This window comes from Halichoerus grypus, chromosome 8, assembly GCF_964656455.1.
Source record: "Halichoerus grypus chromosome 8, mHalGry1.hap1.1, whole genome shotgun sequence".
NCBI lineage: Eukaryota > Metazoa > Chordata > Mammalia > Carnivora > Phocidae > Halichoerus > Halichoerus grypus.
This window is the reverse complement of record NC_135719.1, coordinates 84,200,147-84,217,474: the sequence shown is the minus strand read 5'-3', so window position 1 is coordinate 84,217,474 and position 17,328 is coordinate 84,200,147. Positions and strand designations below refer to the sequence as shown.

Genomic DNA, 17,328 nt, shown 5'->3' with positions numbered 1-17,328 from the left:
CCTTATAGGAGCACTTCATTTTACAGATAAAGAGACTATGACTGCAAAAAGTGGCTATGTTTTGCACATGATCACACACATGGTCAGACAAAAAACATGATTCATATGAAGGGATGCTACCTGACAAGCCAACATTCATTTTACCACACCAGACTAGCTGCACAACTCCCTTTATTAGTTATTATCAACATCTAAATGGCAGCATACACTAACAGGAATCCGAAAACTCTGGGATATTTTCCTCTATTTGCCAAAGAGAATCAAGATCTTACCCACTGGGTCATGAATGAGACAGGAAAAGCCATTTGTTCAGATGTTCACCTGCCTGCTCTTGCAGCACCTTAACCAGCTATAGTATAAGATTGCTTCCCTGTTTACTTAACATTTGGTGGCCATGCAATAAATAAAACATCAATCAGCAAGAGTGACTGTATCCAAATCAAGAAAATTTTGGAAGTGAATGTTCACAATTACGTATTTGGTGTCAAAATATATTAGCAGAAAAATTACATATGTAGAGACTGGGTAAGAATATTAATCAAGATATTATTTCTTGCATATATAATGTACTAACTGTTTCAACATAAGACATGTCCACTACTGGAGCTCTCTAAATCTCTTACTATGGCTGTTCTATAAGAAGAATAAGATATATAACCTCTGTTTTGATATTGCTTTGCCCTTACCTCCATAGACTTTTTAGGTATTTCCCTGATTTCGCTTTTAATATAAGTCCCATAAAAAAAATAAACCAACCCACAAATAGTATTTCCATGGAAACTGGAATTCAATTTTCTCTACCAAAGATCACCAAGAAAGCAAAAAAGATCCCATTTTCATCAGCATTTAGGCTAGGAATACCAGTAATACAATGTCATGACCTGGGAACTCTGCAGTGAGAATGTTCTTTAAAGCAGTCTTGACAGACTCACCTAATCAAGATGTCATGTTGCTGTGGCACATCATACCCACATCCACATGAAATACAACCTGTAGAAAGGAAAAGCAGAGAAAGACACAGTCACTCTTTGGCTAATGTTTTATTTATTGCATCACCATCAAATGTTAAGTAAACAGTGAAACAGATTTTCTTTTTACTTAGGATCATGAAAGGAAAGTCCTTTATCTAGAGATTATGATTTAAGGTTTTATTTTCAAACTGGGAATAATAAATGTAGTCATACTTGCTTTCAGTGAAAAATCAAACTTAATATATTTATACAAATACAGCCTTCCTAAGAAAATAGTTATTGAAGCTGAGGCTACTAGAAGTTCATAAAATTCAGACTAAAGGAAAACTGCCTCAATTACACACCAAGGATGAGATTCAAGATGAACTAAGAGAGTACAGAAATATATATATATTTTATATATATAATGTATCGCTGAAATTATATTAAGTATAATAAAATATATATTGCCATCTAATAGAAAATTTTACATATTAAAATCTGAGTTATTTTAGTGATTGCACTCCAAATATATAATTATTTAAAATATTTCCCACCTAAGCTTCTGATATTTTTGTGCAAAGAATGAGTTACCAAACATTTTGAAAAATAATCACACATTCTGAACAGGCTCACAAATTATGAGTGTCACAGAAAGATAACAGTCTAATATGAAATATCAAATGTGGATAGTTGAAAATTTTTTTCTTTGTTCTTCTTACATGTTATGGACATCATGTTCATCTCTTTACAGAACTCTGCCTACACCCTAAAATGTAGACCTTTGAAAAAATGAGAAGTGCTTTCTTAAGCAAGCTACAATACAGGGGCAGATCCTAGGGAGGGGGCAAAATTGCCAGGGTTCCATATTAAAGAAACATGTTGATTAATGATGGGCAATACTAGGGAGTCAGTAAGGAAAAGGAGAAGAAGGTTTGCTAAACTAGGGCTACCACAACAAGAAAGAAGCACCTTCTACAATAAAGGTAACTTTTTCTTATTTAAATCACTAACAACAGTAAGCTCAGATAGTTTATCTATTGTAATCAGCTTCTGTTCCATATCTGAACTCCAAAATCCATATAATTACAGACACATGCCATAAATGATGATTAGCAACCTTGACTGTACTGAACCTACAATGTGGCTAAACTGCCCAAAACTAGTATTAGAGATGGATAGTATCAACAGTTCAATAGCACAATTTTATGGCTGAAACCGACAGGGATCCAATTCTCAGGGAGAATATTCATAGATTCAGGCATTATTTATATATTATAAATATAATAAGTCAATAAATTTATTGACTCTCTTCCCAAAGCTCTCTAAAAAGTATATTTCTAACTTGTCTTCCAATATTATCCCATCTCAGGACCTATGAGATTTTGTATTTGAAAATGCTCCTTGAAGTAACTTCCCTTATTTAGATTTAATCAATTACTCCCACCCCTATTCTCTATGAAGATGGAAATTCTATGTCTACCATCTTCAAAACAATTTCTAATTTGTAATCTTTAAAGTCACTGTATTTGTTCAGGTCATCTGAGAAGCAAATACTGAGATGGGAATCAGTCTTTCAAGAGACCTGGAGAAACACCTTCAAAGAATAAAGGGGAGGAAGCAGTAGGCAAAGAAAACCTTCAGATTGCAATGTAGTCCTGACATCTGTGAAAGAAGAGGAGCAAGAAGGAGGATTGGTTGCCATGCAAATCTAAGAAAATCTCAGCCAAAAAGGTGGGGGATTACCAACCCAGATTTGCCCACAAGAAGAATCCAATCTGCCATCCGAATAAGCCAACATTAGTATTCTGGCTGTGCTTAATCACTGACTCAGAAATGTTAGGGAAGCATGGCCTTATTGTAGACATGGTGGTAGATCCAGAGAGATGGCAGCTGGACATGTCTTTAATTATGCTCCACACAACAGGAGATCTGAGGTACCTTTCCATGAGCGCCATAGTAGTTTTTGGACTCTTTCTGTATCTTTGAAAGAAGGTCTGAATTTTATCCTAGAGTGTTAAGACACTTTGTAAATGTCCAAAAGTGTGTAAGAATATGTATATCAAAATGCCCTCCAACTAGAGATAGGGATTCTATCAGTCTCACAGTGACAGGGGAATGAAATTGATACCATGCATACTGCCTGCTGACAAACACTGTACTTGAATAAATATATCTCTTTGTTCACCTGGGAAATTAAAAGAAAACCCAAGGACCCTACTTCCCCACTTATAAGTGTATCTTCATTTTTCTCTTGATTGATGAAGCATATATTGTAATGAGTTTTTCAGTTTCTCAGTAAGGGTAACATGCTTCTTCAGAATAGGTATACCCAAGAATTCCTTCCTGTTACTTTTAACTTTTGAATTAAAGGAATGATAGCTTAATTAACCACAGTGCTCCATAAGGTGTAGCTCCTTTGTCTCCCCTCACATAATTCTTAAAGGACCAAGGCAGAACTGCAGTATCTCATGAGTATATAGGGACATGGGGTTCGAGGGTTAAAAGTTCCAAGGCCGCTAAGGAACAACTAGAGAAATGAAATTAGCTACATAGAAACTGTGGTGGTTACTTAGACTTGGTTTCCTATACTTCATTTTACTCTCCTCTTGGAGAGATTAGAAGGCAAAAATCACACAACTTCGACTCCCTCAGAAACTAGGTTTCTAGAAGTGAATGAGTCGCATTCACATATTTGGGAGGTAGTGGTGGTTAGGAAGCAAGCTCTGACAGACCGAACGTTCTTGCTCCCTTGCCACGAACCATCTGGGTATAAGGTGGCAGTGGTAGTAGCTAGGAGGTAGTAGCAGTGGCAATAGCAGGGTTCTGTCCTGTCTTTATCATAGCTTTATCATAGCTATAGTGTAAGATGTATTGCACACATCTGTTGTCTTTTTGTCTATTATATATATCTTGTAACAAAAAGTCCAATGGCAACCTCCTTAAAATACTTCCGTAAGTATCTAGTGTCCTATGTAAACACCTAATTCCCAGTACATCCCCAGTTCCCTATAAACACCTGATTCCCTGTAGTAAGTCTCTTTTTGCTTGGTTTCATTTTTCTGAACAAAACTTTAATGGATACAATGATTAGAACAGAGAACGGCATGTTTAATAGGGCAGTAAATGGACTGAAACCATAAGGCAGAGGACTACGGAATATCTGCATCAAGGTGGAAAGTTAATACAATTTTACTCAGGATCTTCCAAAGAAGGACGACTTAGGTAGTAAATCCCGGGGAAGGGGATCCCTGGTAGGGAATACGTAATGCTTAAAGACTTGCTAGTAGATTTTGATGGGGATAGGACACCCAAAGGTACCAAAGATCAGTTCCAAGTACTTAATGATAATATATCTTTGTGTTGTAGAGCACTTTGAAGATTGTGAAGTGGAACCATCTGAGCATTTCTTAGCTAGTGCTCTAAACAAATGGAGCTAAAAATTGAGCTAAACATGAGAAATATTATCTGTTTTGTAGACAAAGAGACTGGGTCTCAAAGAGATTTTAATAACTGGCAAGCAGCGGAATCTGGATAAAAACAGTTTTTTTGGCTCTCAGTATATTTTATCCAATACAATGCAGCCTCTCCACATAATATCCCTCCCACACAACAGTAAAGCTTTTTTAAAAAATATGATTTGGACTCACAGATGAACTATTTAGATATTATATAGAAATTAGAAGAAATCTATAAAAACCTTTATATCCACTCAAATAAATAGTAAAAGAATGCACTTATCACTGATCTTTCAGTGTGACAACTAAAATTTTCAACAGCAAGCCTAACAGCAATCTCATTACCTCATTTTCTTTGTCTAATAGCATCCTGAGAGTGCATACACACTTTAATTTTTGCCTTCTAAAGACTCTACACATCTTACTCTCTTGGGGTATTGTCATTATCCATTTGTTCCTACTCTAGGTGATTGTACCTCTCCATTCCACACTCATTTGATAGAGATTCAGAATTTTTGAAATTTTATATCACTGAGTATCATACAGTATTTCTAGTGGAATTTAAGGACCAGACAATAACATGCACATCACAAAGGAAAATGTGTTTTATGAAATATATTAACATGAATGGAGTGTACTTCAAGGTGAGCAACAGAATACAAGCAAAAGACAACAGATGTGTGCAATACATCTTACAGCAGGCTGTAGATGGGACAACCAGACCCAATGTTTTTGATTCTACAATTTTAAGTGACCTGCAATCCACATTTATTCAATCCAAAAAGTATTGAAATTTGGTAAAATGTAACTAGAATTAAATCTATATATCATAATTCTATCACGGGAAATGTGCCAAGGAAGGGATTACTACATTTTATATACAGCATTATTTATAAAATAGTTTTGCTATTATGTAATGAGCATCAAGTATGTGCCAGAACAATACTAGATGCTCCACATAAATTATCATATTTATGCTTCACAATAACCTTATACAATATTAAAATTACATCTGTGAATAGAGAAACATCTCAGAAAGTTTAGAACTCTCCTTAAGAGTACATAATTAATGGGGCGCCTGGGTGGCTCAGTTGGTTGAGCGACTGCCTTCGGCTCAGGTCATGATCCTGGAGTCCCGGGATCGAGTCCCGCATCGGGCTCCCTGCTCGGCAGGGAGTTTGCTTCTCCCTCTGACCCTCCTCCCTCTCATGCTCTCTGTCTCTCATTCTCTCTCTCTCAAATAAATAAATAAAATCTTTAAAAAATAAAAATTAAAAAAAAGAGTACATAATTAATAAGTGGTAGCACAAAATGTGAAATTGAATAACTTGGTGCATGTATGATTAAGCCAGACAAGCTCTCTAGGCTCACACTGGCAGAAATTGTCTTACATTAAATTGAACTAGGTCATCTGGTTCATTTTTAATCTAAAACCCTTAGTAAATACTTTCTGAACTCCTCTTATTTTCAGGCCACCTAGAACAGCTGTGCTTTGAAGGATGAAACTAGGAAATTAGACACAAATTCTAAAATAAAGATGCTGAAGTTGGTAGGCAGGTAAGACCTACACTAACAATGATATAATGAGGAGTGTGAAGTGAGCCCTAAGAAACAAACAAATATAATCCTTTGGAAGTTCACAGAACAAATTATTATATTTTATTAATGAATCAGGAATGACTCTGCAGAAGTGATAGCATATGAGCCAGGCCTACAAGGATGGGTGAAATTTAAGGTCAGATAATAAGTGTTGGTGAGGATGTGGAGAAAGTATAAGCCTTATACACTGCTCGTAGACATACATAATGGTGCAACTGCTTTGGAGAATATCAGTTAGTTCCTCAATGGATTAAACACAGAGTTACCATATGACCCAGAAATTCTACTGCTACATATATACCCAAGAAAAATGAAAACAGACGTCCATACAAAAACTGTACACAGTATTTATAGAAATATTATTTATAAAAGCCAAAAGATGGAAATAACCCAAATGTCAATCAACAAAGAGATAAACAAATGTGGCATACCCATACAATGGAATATTACCTCTAATACATGCAACATAAATGAATCTTGAAAACATTATGCTATATGAAAAAATCTAGTCACAAAAGTCCATGTATTACACAATTCCATCCATATGAAAGTCAATAATAAGTAAATCTATAGTGACAGTGATTGCTTAGGGTTGGGCAGACAGATGAGTAGATTAGGGTATGAGAGCTAAGGATATGGGGTTTCTTTTTGAGTTGATAAAATAGAGGAAAAATCTTTCCAGACACGAAAAACAGCATAAGCCCAAGAAAAAGAGTTAGCAATTATCTGTTTTTGCCTTCCCCTTTTGCTTTTTGTAAGATGTTGTCTTGACAAGATAGTGATCATATGGAACATTACCCATCCACAAACTGATGTGTTTTTTTATTCCTTGTACGAATAAGATATAACTATACTTAAAAATCAACATAAAATCCTCCCTTATACCTTTCCTTCTGTGCTTAAATTATAGTTACTTTCTTATTGTTAGTTTGTTTTGATTTATAGTTGTATGTTCTGGTATATTAGTTTTATATTACTGTGTAACAAATTTACCATAAATTTAGCAGCTGAAAATAGCATCTATTTATTATCTCACAGTTCTGTATGTCAGAAGTCCAAACAGGCATGGCAGCATTCTCTGCTCAGGGTCTCACAAGGCCATAATCAAGGTATCAGCCAGGCTGGGATTTTATCTGGAGGCTCTAGGGAAGAATCCACTTCTAAGCTAATTCAGTTTACTGGCAGAATTCAGTCCTTTGTTATTGTATGACTGAGGGTCCCATTTCTTTGCTGGCTGTTAGCCAGGCATTACTTTCAGCAACTAGAGGCTATACTTGGGTCCTTGCACATGCTGTCTCCATTTTCAAAGCCAGCAATGTAACAATACATCACATCCTTATTGTGCCTTTAATATCTCTGACTTTGCTTCTGACACCACTGAGAGAAAACTCTGCTCTTAAATGGTTCATGTGATTAGGTTAGGCCCATCCCCATATTCTCCCTTTTGATTAACTCAAAGTCAGCTGATTAGTAACTTTAATTACATCTGAAAACTCTTTTTCAGTGTAAGATAACATAAGCAGGGGTATACTATCTCATCCTTCACGATCCCATGGATCAGGGCAGAAAATCTTGAGGGTCCATTTTAGAATTCAATCTACTATACCTGGTTTAAATGAAAAGATTTCTATGGACAAGTAAACAAGTAGTACTGTCTAAGAAATGATAAATAGGGTTCTTTTCTCTGCCCAACATCTCCACATGCTAAAGCAGTTTGTGTACATTATAATTTACCAAGAAAGAAATGCTCTGTTTTTCAAATTATATATAATTGGTCATAATTCAGTTCATCAGGACCAGCACTGGTCATGATTTTTTTATTCAGCAAAAATTTATATATTGCTTAGCATGTATCAGACAATTTTAACAAAATTAACACACGTCTTGAATTTTTACTGGTAAAGAAAATGGGCACAGAGAGCCTAACCACAGGTGGGACAGTTAGTGAATGGTAGAGCCAGGATATGAACCCAGGCTCTACTTGGGTTTCTGGAATCTAACTAATCAAGATCAGTGCTCTTAGGCTCTATACTAGCACTCTAATTTTTGCTTATATTTCACTGATTTTGAAAAATAACATTCTATGTAATGGTTCCCAAACATAGATTACATTAAAATCTTTTGTTGAGTCAATCTATCACATTCATCATCAATCCTGAGAAACATGGCTTTAGATATGCTTCTCTTTAAGATTTATTTATCTATTTGAGAGAGAGAGTAGGAGAGTGAGCGTGAGTGGGGGGCAGAGGGAGAGAATCTCAAGCAGACTCCCACTGACTGTGGAACCAGAGGCAGGGCTGGATCCCAGAACCCTGAGATCATGACCTGAGCTGAAATCAAGAGTCAGTCGCCCAACCGACAGAGCCACCCCGGCACCCCTAGAAATGCTTCTATCTATAGCCTAACAAAATTGTAAATCTTACACAAATATTTGACTTTAAATACATTTCAGTAAATTTAAAACCAAGTCTGTAATATCAGGTGTTGCAAAATATTTTTTTTTTTTAATCCATTTAAACGGGGGCGCCTGGGTGGCTCAGTCAGTTAAGCATCTGCCTTGAGATCAGGTCACGATCCCAGGGTCCTGGGATCCAGCCCTGCATCTGGCTCCCTGCTCAGTGTGGGGGTCTGCTGCTCTTCCCTGATTGTGTTCTTTCTCCCTCTGTCAAATAAATAAATAAAATATTTTTAAAAATCCATTTAAATAGTCCCTATTGTTTCAATATTTCATGAAAAGAACTCAGATTCAGATAAACTTCAATAATTATTTAGGTTTATAGAACAGACCAGGAATTCACTGAGGTAAAGAAATTCTCACTTCTCAGATTCAGTTATACTCAGGAAAACAAGAGTAAAAGGTGGAAAATATGTACCATAATATATTAAGCACCACATAGGAGCAATAAACTTAATTACTTAGAGCAATATGGAATAATTTTAAGATATATATTTCAAGTTAAAAAAATAGAAATGGAAAAAATCTAAAGCATTTAAGTGAAGATGAAGGGCAGGCAGGCATACAAATAAAAATTCCATGTATTATTTTTCCAAAATGCATATATAGTTACAATATAATGGGTACAGATAAGGGTCAAAATATTTAAAATATTAAAGCTTCAATCAATAGTATTTTAAAATTATCATAATCACATGCCTGACCATGGAGCCTTGCCAAGTCCTGGCTCTCTTATGGAAACTGTCTATCTACTGGCCTTCACTACTGGGGGAACTCTGGCTATTTCCTGCTGTCCCCATCTTCTCTCCTTTACCTGCATATCCACTGCCATTAATTATTTAATTCATTAACTAAGTGTAAGATCAGCAGTTGTACCACCCTACTTAAATGATGTGTGTGCTGTTTAGAAGGTCATCTGTTTAAAGCATAGGTCATATTATTTTCAACTTGTTATATATGTGATCATTTCTTCTAGAAGTTAAGCATCAACTCTTCAATCAAGAAAGTGATTTCATATGGTAACATGGTTTCTATAAGAATATTGATTTATATTACAGCTTTTGAGGTATCTTTTCATCAATATAAAATTCTCATATAATAGATATGCATAGATTTCTGAGGGCTAAAAAATAAAGTTGATATACTCTTTAATATTTGTCTGCTTATTTTATTAGGATAAAAACTAAAGTTATTCTTGAGGATTCACATAAATATCCCATATCTTTCCAAAGCATTTTTCATTAATAAAGAATCAAGATTATATTTCCAGAAGTCACTTGTTTGAACCTTTTTACATAAATAATTTAGCTAAAATAACCTAATTATAAGAGAATTTCCTAATCTCAAAGCAAAGAAATAGCAGTCATGACAACATCTACTATTTTTGTCATTCATTTACTATAATAACAATGAAAAAAAATAACACTTCACATTCTTGCTATGCCAAAATTTGATGAGGTCACTATTTTTTTTTGATGGAAGTCATATGAAAAAGTTTTATTAAACTTACAGCAAAGAAGAAAGCTAAAAAAGTTGAATATGTCAGCCATAGGGTGACATTGCTCTTGAAATTGCTCAATTTTAGTAGTGAAAGCTCAGTTTACAGTATTACTCACTACAGTAGGAAGAAGGTAAAACTTCCTCAGCTTCCACTTCATGTCATAAATATGCAAGTTTCTTTCTGATATTTTTATTTAACATTAAGAAATATCTTCCAGATGTTACTTTAAAATGTTACTAGTCCTAAAAAAATTAAAGCCTGAACAATAAACACTTGCTCACACATATTCTGATGATATTAATGGAAAAATATATTAGAATAGTTAAAGTCTAAAAGAAGATTCCCCTCTCTATGCAAATAAGATGTATGACAGGTTACCTTGCAAAAACTGTTACCCATTGGTGGCTCTGGTCTCTATTATACTTTGATAACTCACTACAATGCTGTATTTTTGAGAATATGAGTATATTCTCTCACATAACAAAAAAGTTTATGGATAATATCATTAAGAGAATTGCACTGACTGGGGGGCGGGGGAGTCCTTTCACAAAAATATGTATATCAAACCACCACAATGTACACTCTTTTAAGATTTAATTATTTGAGAGAGACAGAGTGCATGCATGCAGGGGGACGGCCAGAGGGATAGGGAGAGAAGCAGACTCCCCGCTGAGCAGGGAGCCAGACACAGGGCTGATCTCACAACCCTGATATCATGACCAAAATCAAGAGCCAGACACTCACCTGACTGAGCCACCCAGGTGCCCCAACACTTTTAATATTTTACAATTTTTATGCCATTTATTATACCTCAATAAACCTGAATTTTAAAAAAGGCAGTTGCATTGAGTCCAAAAAACTCTTACGAACAGTATTTCAAAAATAAATATGATTTGATACACCAAGAGATAGATGTGTAGGTCTGCTGTTGTGCAAGACCTTGAATTAATATTCATTTTGGTTGATGAGCTCCAAAAACAAATCACATTTTTATCAATATTTTCTTTAATTAACTCTCATACATTTAGTCTGCCTATTCAGATGAATTCTGCACTGCTATACTATAAATTGACTGAGGAGAAGAACAACTGCTTGAAAGCCAGAGAAACAGGCTTCCTGAAGACAGAATAGACCAAGAAGTCAAAAAGCCATGAACTATTCCAAACATTTTAGCAAAAATTCAAATGAAGTTTCAGTTAAGCAAGATAAGTTCTAGAGATCTACTTTATGACATTATAACTGTATTGTACCTAAAAAATTTAAAAGCATCAATCTCATGTAAAAGTATTCTTACTATAATGAAATAAAATTAAAAATAAAAAATTAGAGATTCAGTGAATGCTTTTTTTGTGCATACCTCCAGCATTATTTATAGACAAATTTCTCTAAAGACTAATTTATTTCACATTTTATTATTTTCTCTTTGCCATTTGCTCTTTATTCCCTTTTAATTCTTGCCAAAGCGTTTAAACTGTTCTGAAGTTCAACAATAACTTACCCATCAACTCAAATATATTTTTTTCTTTATCCTCTTCCATGACCTTTATTTATTTTTATTTTTATTTTATTATGTAAGTCACCATACAATACATCATTAGTTTTTGATGTGGTGATCCATGATCCATTGTTTTCGTATAACACCCAGTGCTCCATGCAGTACGTGCCCTCCTTAATACAATCCCCCCACCCCCCTCTGCTCTAAAACCCTGTTTATTTCTCAGAGTCCATAGTCTCTCATGGTTCATCTTTCCCTCCGATTTCCCCCCTTCATTTTTCCCTTCCTTCTCCTAATGTCCTCCATGCTATTCCTTGTGTTCCACAAATAAATGAAACCATATGATAATTGACTTTCTCTGCTTGACTTATTTCACTTAGCATAATCTCCTCCGGTCCCATCCATGTTGATGTAAAAGTCGGGTATTCATCCTTTCTGATGGCTGAGTACTATTCCATTGTATATATGGACCACATCTTCTTTATCCATTCATCTGTTGAAGGGCATCTCGGCTCTTTCCACAGTTTGGCTATTGTGGACATTGCTGCTATGAACACTGGGGTGCATATGGCCCTTCTTTTCACTACATCTGTGTCTTTGGGGTAAATATCCAGTAGTGCAATTGCTGGGTCATAGGGTAGCTCTATTTTTAATTTTTTGAGGAACCGCCACACTGTTTTCCAAAGTGGCTGTATCAGCTTGCATTCCCACCAACAGTGTAAGAGGGTTCCCCTTTCTCCACAACTTCTCCAACATTTGTTGTTTCTTGCCTTGTCATTGTTTGCGATTCTAACTGGTGTAAGGTGGTATCTCAATGTGGTTTTGATTTGAATTTCCCTGATGGCTAATGATGATGAACATTTTTTCATGTGTCTGTTAGCCATTTGAATGTCTTCTCCATGACCTTTAAGCTCCACTAGAGACTCTCCGATTATCACTGCCTGACCATGCCCATTTCTGATTTCCCTCTGACCTTCTACAACTATTTCTTCTCCTGTCTTCCTTACTGGCTCTTTTTCCCCAATCTACCTTCCAAAATGGTGTCCTCATCCCTTTGCCCCATCCTTTCCTCTTTTATTACTTTTTTTCTTTTCTCTTAGCTATTCCTCATTATACTTCATGACTTTCAAGATTACTTCTGTGGCCCACCAGCAAGTCTACAGCTACTACCTTATTTCTTTTTCTTATTTTTCTTTCTTTTTTTTCTTTTTTCCTTCTTTTCTTTTTCTTTCTTTTTTTTTTTTTTTTTAATTGAGTAAGTTCTATGCCCAACATGGGACTTGAACTCATGGCCCTGAGATCAAGAGTCACATGCTCTACCAACTGAGCCAGCCAGGTGCCCCTACTACTTATTTCATCATCCTCATTTGTAGCTACCTATTTGCTTAATCTACTTTGAGACCATTACAAAATCTCAAAGGCCAGATTCACAAAGCTGAACTTCTCAGGTTCCTAGTTAAAATGACTTCTCCTATTACATTTCCCCTTTCAGCTTGACTATTTTCCCCAATCACCCACACTTGAAACTTCTGAATTTCATTTTTTAGTTCATACATCTTGCTTTCTACCCATTTTGTTTTCTACCCATTTTGTTTTTACTTTGGAACATATAACTTAAACACATTAATCTTCTCTTAATTTCCAAGATCTCAAAGTAGATATAAAACTTTCAAATGGAACCATGGCTGTTACCTCCAGGAGAAATATACGATCATGCAAAAATGGAAATAGTTTAGTGTTAAAGATAGCTTCATAATATGACAACTTTTGTCAGGCTGCATCTAATTTGAAAGCTCTAGCCCCCACAATGCATTCATTTAAGTCAATCATTCAATTAGCAATTATGTTTTGAGTACTCCCTATGTGTCAGGTCCTGTCTTAGGCAATAGATACATAGTAATGAACAAAACAGATAACTTACCTGCATTAATGACACTTATATTTTAGGGGTAGTAGAGGAGTAGACAAAATATAAATAAGGTAGAGGTTACCTATAAAACCCTATGTGACACCATAGTACAACACAGATATGAAATAGATGAGGGGCACAATAATCTAGGAAAAAAACAACTGTCAGTAATAGCAGGTATCATGTAGGCCACACATTGAATGATATCAACACTTCTTTTATTTTAGGACTACGCAGTTCAGCACAATAGAATATGGGTTAAAGTTGTATTTTTATTTATTTATTTTTTTCTTTTTAAAGATTTTATTTATTTATTTGAGAGAGAGAGAGAATGAGAGACAGAGAGCACGAGAGGGAAGAGGGTCAGAGGGAGAAGCAGACCCCCCACTGAGCAGGGAGCCCGATGCGGGACTCGATCCCGGGACTCCAGGATCACGACCTGAGCCGAAGGCAGTCGCTTAACCAACTGAGCCACCCAGGCGCCCTAAAGTTGTATTTTTAGCTATAAAAACAGAGCCTGTACCTTTAAGTGCAAGCTCTGTGCAATTAAGGAATGAAAGACTAGTAGTTCTCAGCTATTAGTATAAGCCTTGATACGAAAAAGTTACTGTCTGGTGGTACAAAATTATGGCCTGGTGCAAGGCCACATTCAACTAGAATAACTTTTCCTTTTTGCCTTTAGTCAACCTGATTAATAATTCCCCCAATTCCTTTGTAAGTTTATTAGTTAGAGTTCTCTAGACAGAACCAATAGGGTGTGTGTGTGTGTGCATGCACGCGTGTGCATGGGGAAGGAGAGAGAGAGAGAGAGACTAACTTATTATAAGGGATTTGTTCATACAGTTATGAAGGCTGATAAGTCCCAAGATCTGCAGTTGGGAAACGAGATGAACGAGAGCTGATGGCATGAGTTCCAGTTCAAGTCTGAAGGCCTGAGAAAATAATGTCATAGCTCAAAGATGGTCAGACAGAGCGAGTTCCCCCTTACTTGTAGGAGGGTCAGCCTTTGGTTCTGTTCTGTTTTCAACTGATTGGATGAGGCCCACCCACATTAGGGAGAGCAATCTGTTTTACACAACCTACCAATTCAGATGCTAATCTCATCCAGAAACCAAGCACAATAATGCTTGAGCAAATGTCTGGGCACCTCATGATCCAGTCAAGCTGACACATAAAATTAACCATCACAGTGACAAAGTATGAGTGAACCACACACACAGACACACACACACACACACACACACACACTTTCTTATATATCATCTCATTTAATCTCTAACTCATTTCTCTGAAACCAAACCCAACCCCTTTCAATCTAACCACACTATGCTGCTAGATTACTCTTCCTAAAGCACCATCTCATCATGTCATTCTGTGCAAAGACCTGCCACAGTTCTCTACTCACTGCAGTATACCGTCTATGTTATCTACATAATCTACTGCTAAACATTGATATATGCTACTAACAGTCAAAATGAAATACTTGCTGTTTCTCATTCATATATTGCTCATCCTATTCCTCCCCCCCATTTTACACACTCCAAATGCCTCCTGTTCTCAGGACTCAATTGAAATGTTATTTCAGTCATGAGTTTTACCTACTCAAACTAATCTCTTTATTTTACATAAAACAATCTCTCTGCATTTTGCACATGAAGCACTGTCTCCTTGAATTGACCTCCTAATTTTGGATTTTCCAAGGTTCAATCTATGATCACCTCCTCTTCATTGTCTGCACTCACTTCTTTGGTGAGTCATCCAATCTCATAGCTTAAAATACTTCTTTGCCAAGGACTCAGAAATTGACTTACCCTACCCAGTCTTCTTTTCAGTGTCCCAGACCTATGTAATCAAATTGATAATTCCACCAGGAAGTTTAATAGACTTTTCAAACATAACATGTCCAAAACTGTACTCCTGATCTTCCATCCAAAATTGCTCTTCCCTATCTCAGAGGGTAAAAACACCATCCTTACAGTTGCTCACACCAAAAACTTGGAACAGTCTTTTACATATCCCTCTTTCTCTTGCAAACCCTGTCCAATGCATCAGAAAATCCTTTGGCTCTACCTTTAAACTTTAACCAGAATCAAACTAATTCCCAGTAATTTGATTGCTATCACCTGGTCTTATCCACCATTATTTCCTTGTGTGGATTTTTGTAATATCTTCCTGATTAATAAGCTTTTTTAATGTTTTTATATTATTCATGATACAATAGGCAATAGTCTGCAAAGATCTACATTAACCATTATTTCCATTACCTCTCTAACCTCACCAGTTACTCCTTTTTCCATTGTTCATTCTATATAAGCCTCACTTGTCTCTTTGCTATTCCTCATGTACACCAGACATACTCCATTCTGGGGCATTTTCAGTGACTGTTCATCTGTCTAGAATGTTCTTCATCAAAATACTCTTATGACCAACTTCCTCACCTCTATCAAGTCTTTACATAAATACCACCTTCTCCATAAAGCCTACTCTGACCATCCTATTTAAAATTACAACTCTCCCACCCCACACTCTTGATTATCTCTACCTCTTCTATTTTTTTACCCATGGTGTTTATCACCTTCTAATATGCTATTTAATTTACTTACACAATGTTTATTTTTCCATCTCTTCCTACTGGGATGCAAGATCTATAATAGCATGTATTTTAATATGTTTGGTCACAAATATATCTCAAGTGCCTAAGTCAATGTTGAATGAATCATGCTTCCCTCTTTTAAGCTATTTTACTTATTACACACTATAGTGAAGTTATTGTGTATATCTTATTTCCTTTCTCATTTTGTGGTCTCCATTAGGAAAAGATCAGCGTCTCATTTATCTTTATTAAACACATCTCCATCCACAATGTTCAGCATTTTGGTTTGCATGCAAGTCTTAGTACTATTTTGGAACAAAGAGTACAAACTAAAACAAGTTAATTTTTTTAAATGAGGCAAATTAATTTTTAGTATATGAATGTTTCACTGAAATGAAAGTTATCAGATACTTTCCTCTCCACACTTAAGAAATAACAAACTAGAGATTGGAAAGCCATTGGAAAGACAGAGGGTCCCCTGTCTTTCCTCTGTGGGACCAGGTGGTTGTTCATCTCTGGTTCTCTGCACATTCACTACATTTCTGGCAGCCTCTACTTTTTTCTCTCTCTCCAACTATTCTCCTCGATCCCCAATTTCATTTCTACCTCTCATTGCTTCTTCATATTCTTAACAGAAGATGGCTATCCACAGCTCCCTAGTTTGTTCTCGCTCAAAGAATATGTGACCCATTTCAGTGTCAAGGGCTTTGGCCTACTTAATATGAACCATAAAAATTTAACCTCCCAAATTTTATTCAAGCCTTCTCCTGATCATTTAAGTGGCCCTTGCTATAGGTCCAAATCTCTTACCAGGAAACCTTCCTAGCTCAGCAGACACTGCCAATGGTGCAACCAAACTCACTCAAGCAATTAATAAAAGAAATCTTGACTAGGTTGAAGAATTCATTTTGACTAATTAAATTGATTCCTTTGTCCCATTCATCACTCATTTTCTTTAAACAGTTACGCCAATTTACTTTGTCCTACTATGAGGTTTATAACCTTGCATGTTTATAGTAGAAAGAAATGGAAAGACAAGGCTAAAAGGAAGTTTCAAACCCAATAGGCAAAAAGGGTATCTGCCCAATTTTCATTTATATCACTCTAAAACCTCTAGGCAAGATATCTTGAGTTACAGTTTTAAAGAAATCACTATGAACTAAATCTTCACCATTCTTACCCTCTAAATGATCATTTTCTTATTGTTATCTCTGGTTGTCATAAAGATACCAGATCACAACTTTCTACATAAGCCATGGAGAGAACATTATTAAGAAAAACTACAACAAAATTTTAAAGACAGAGATCTCATCTCTTTGATATTTTTTTTCCTTTTCTTCTATTTCTTCTAAATTTAAAATTATATTT

General features: G+C 35.8%; 1 long non-coding RNA gene across 1 annotated transcript in view; it reads right to left on the bottom strand.

The window, feature by feature from the left end:
• LOC118536184 (uncharacterized) overlaps nt 1–17,328 on the bottom strand; it is a 351,851-nt gene that overhangs the window by 281,610 nt on the left and 52,913 nt on the right. Inside the window, exon 2 of the long non-coding RNA XR_013440645.1 lies at nt 933–990. This is a non-coding gene — a long non-coding RNA (uncharacterized LOC118536184). The remainder of the gene's footprint in view (nt 1–932; nt 991–17,328) is intronic.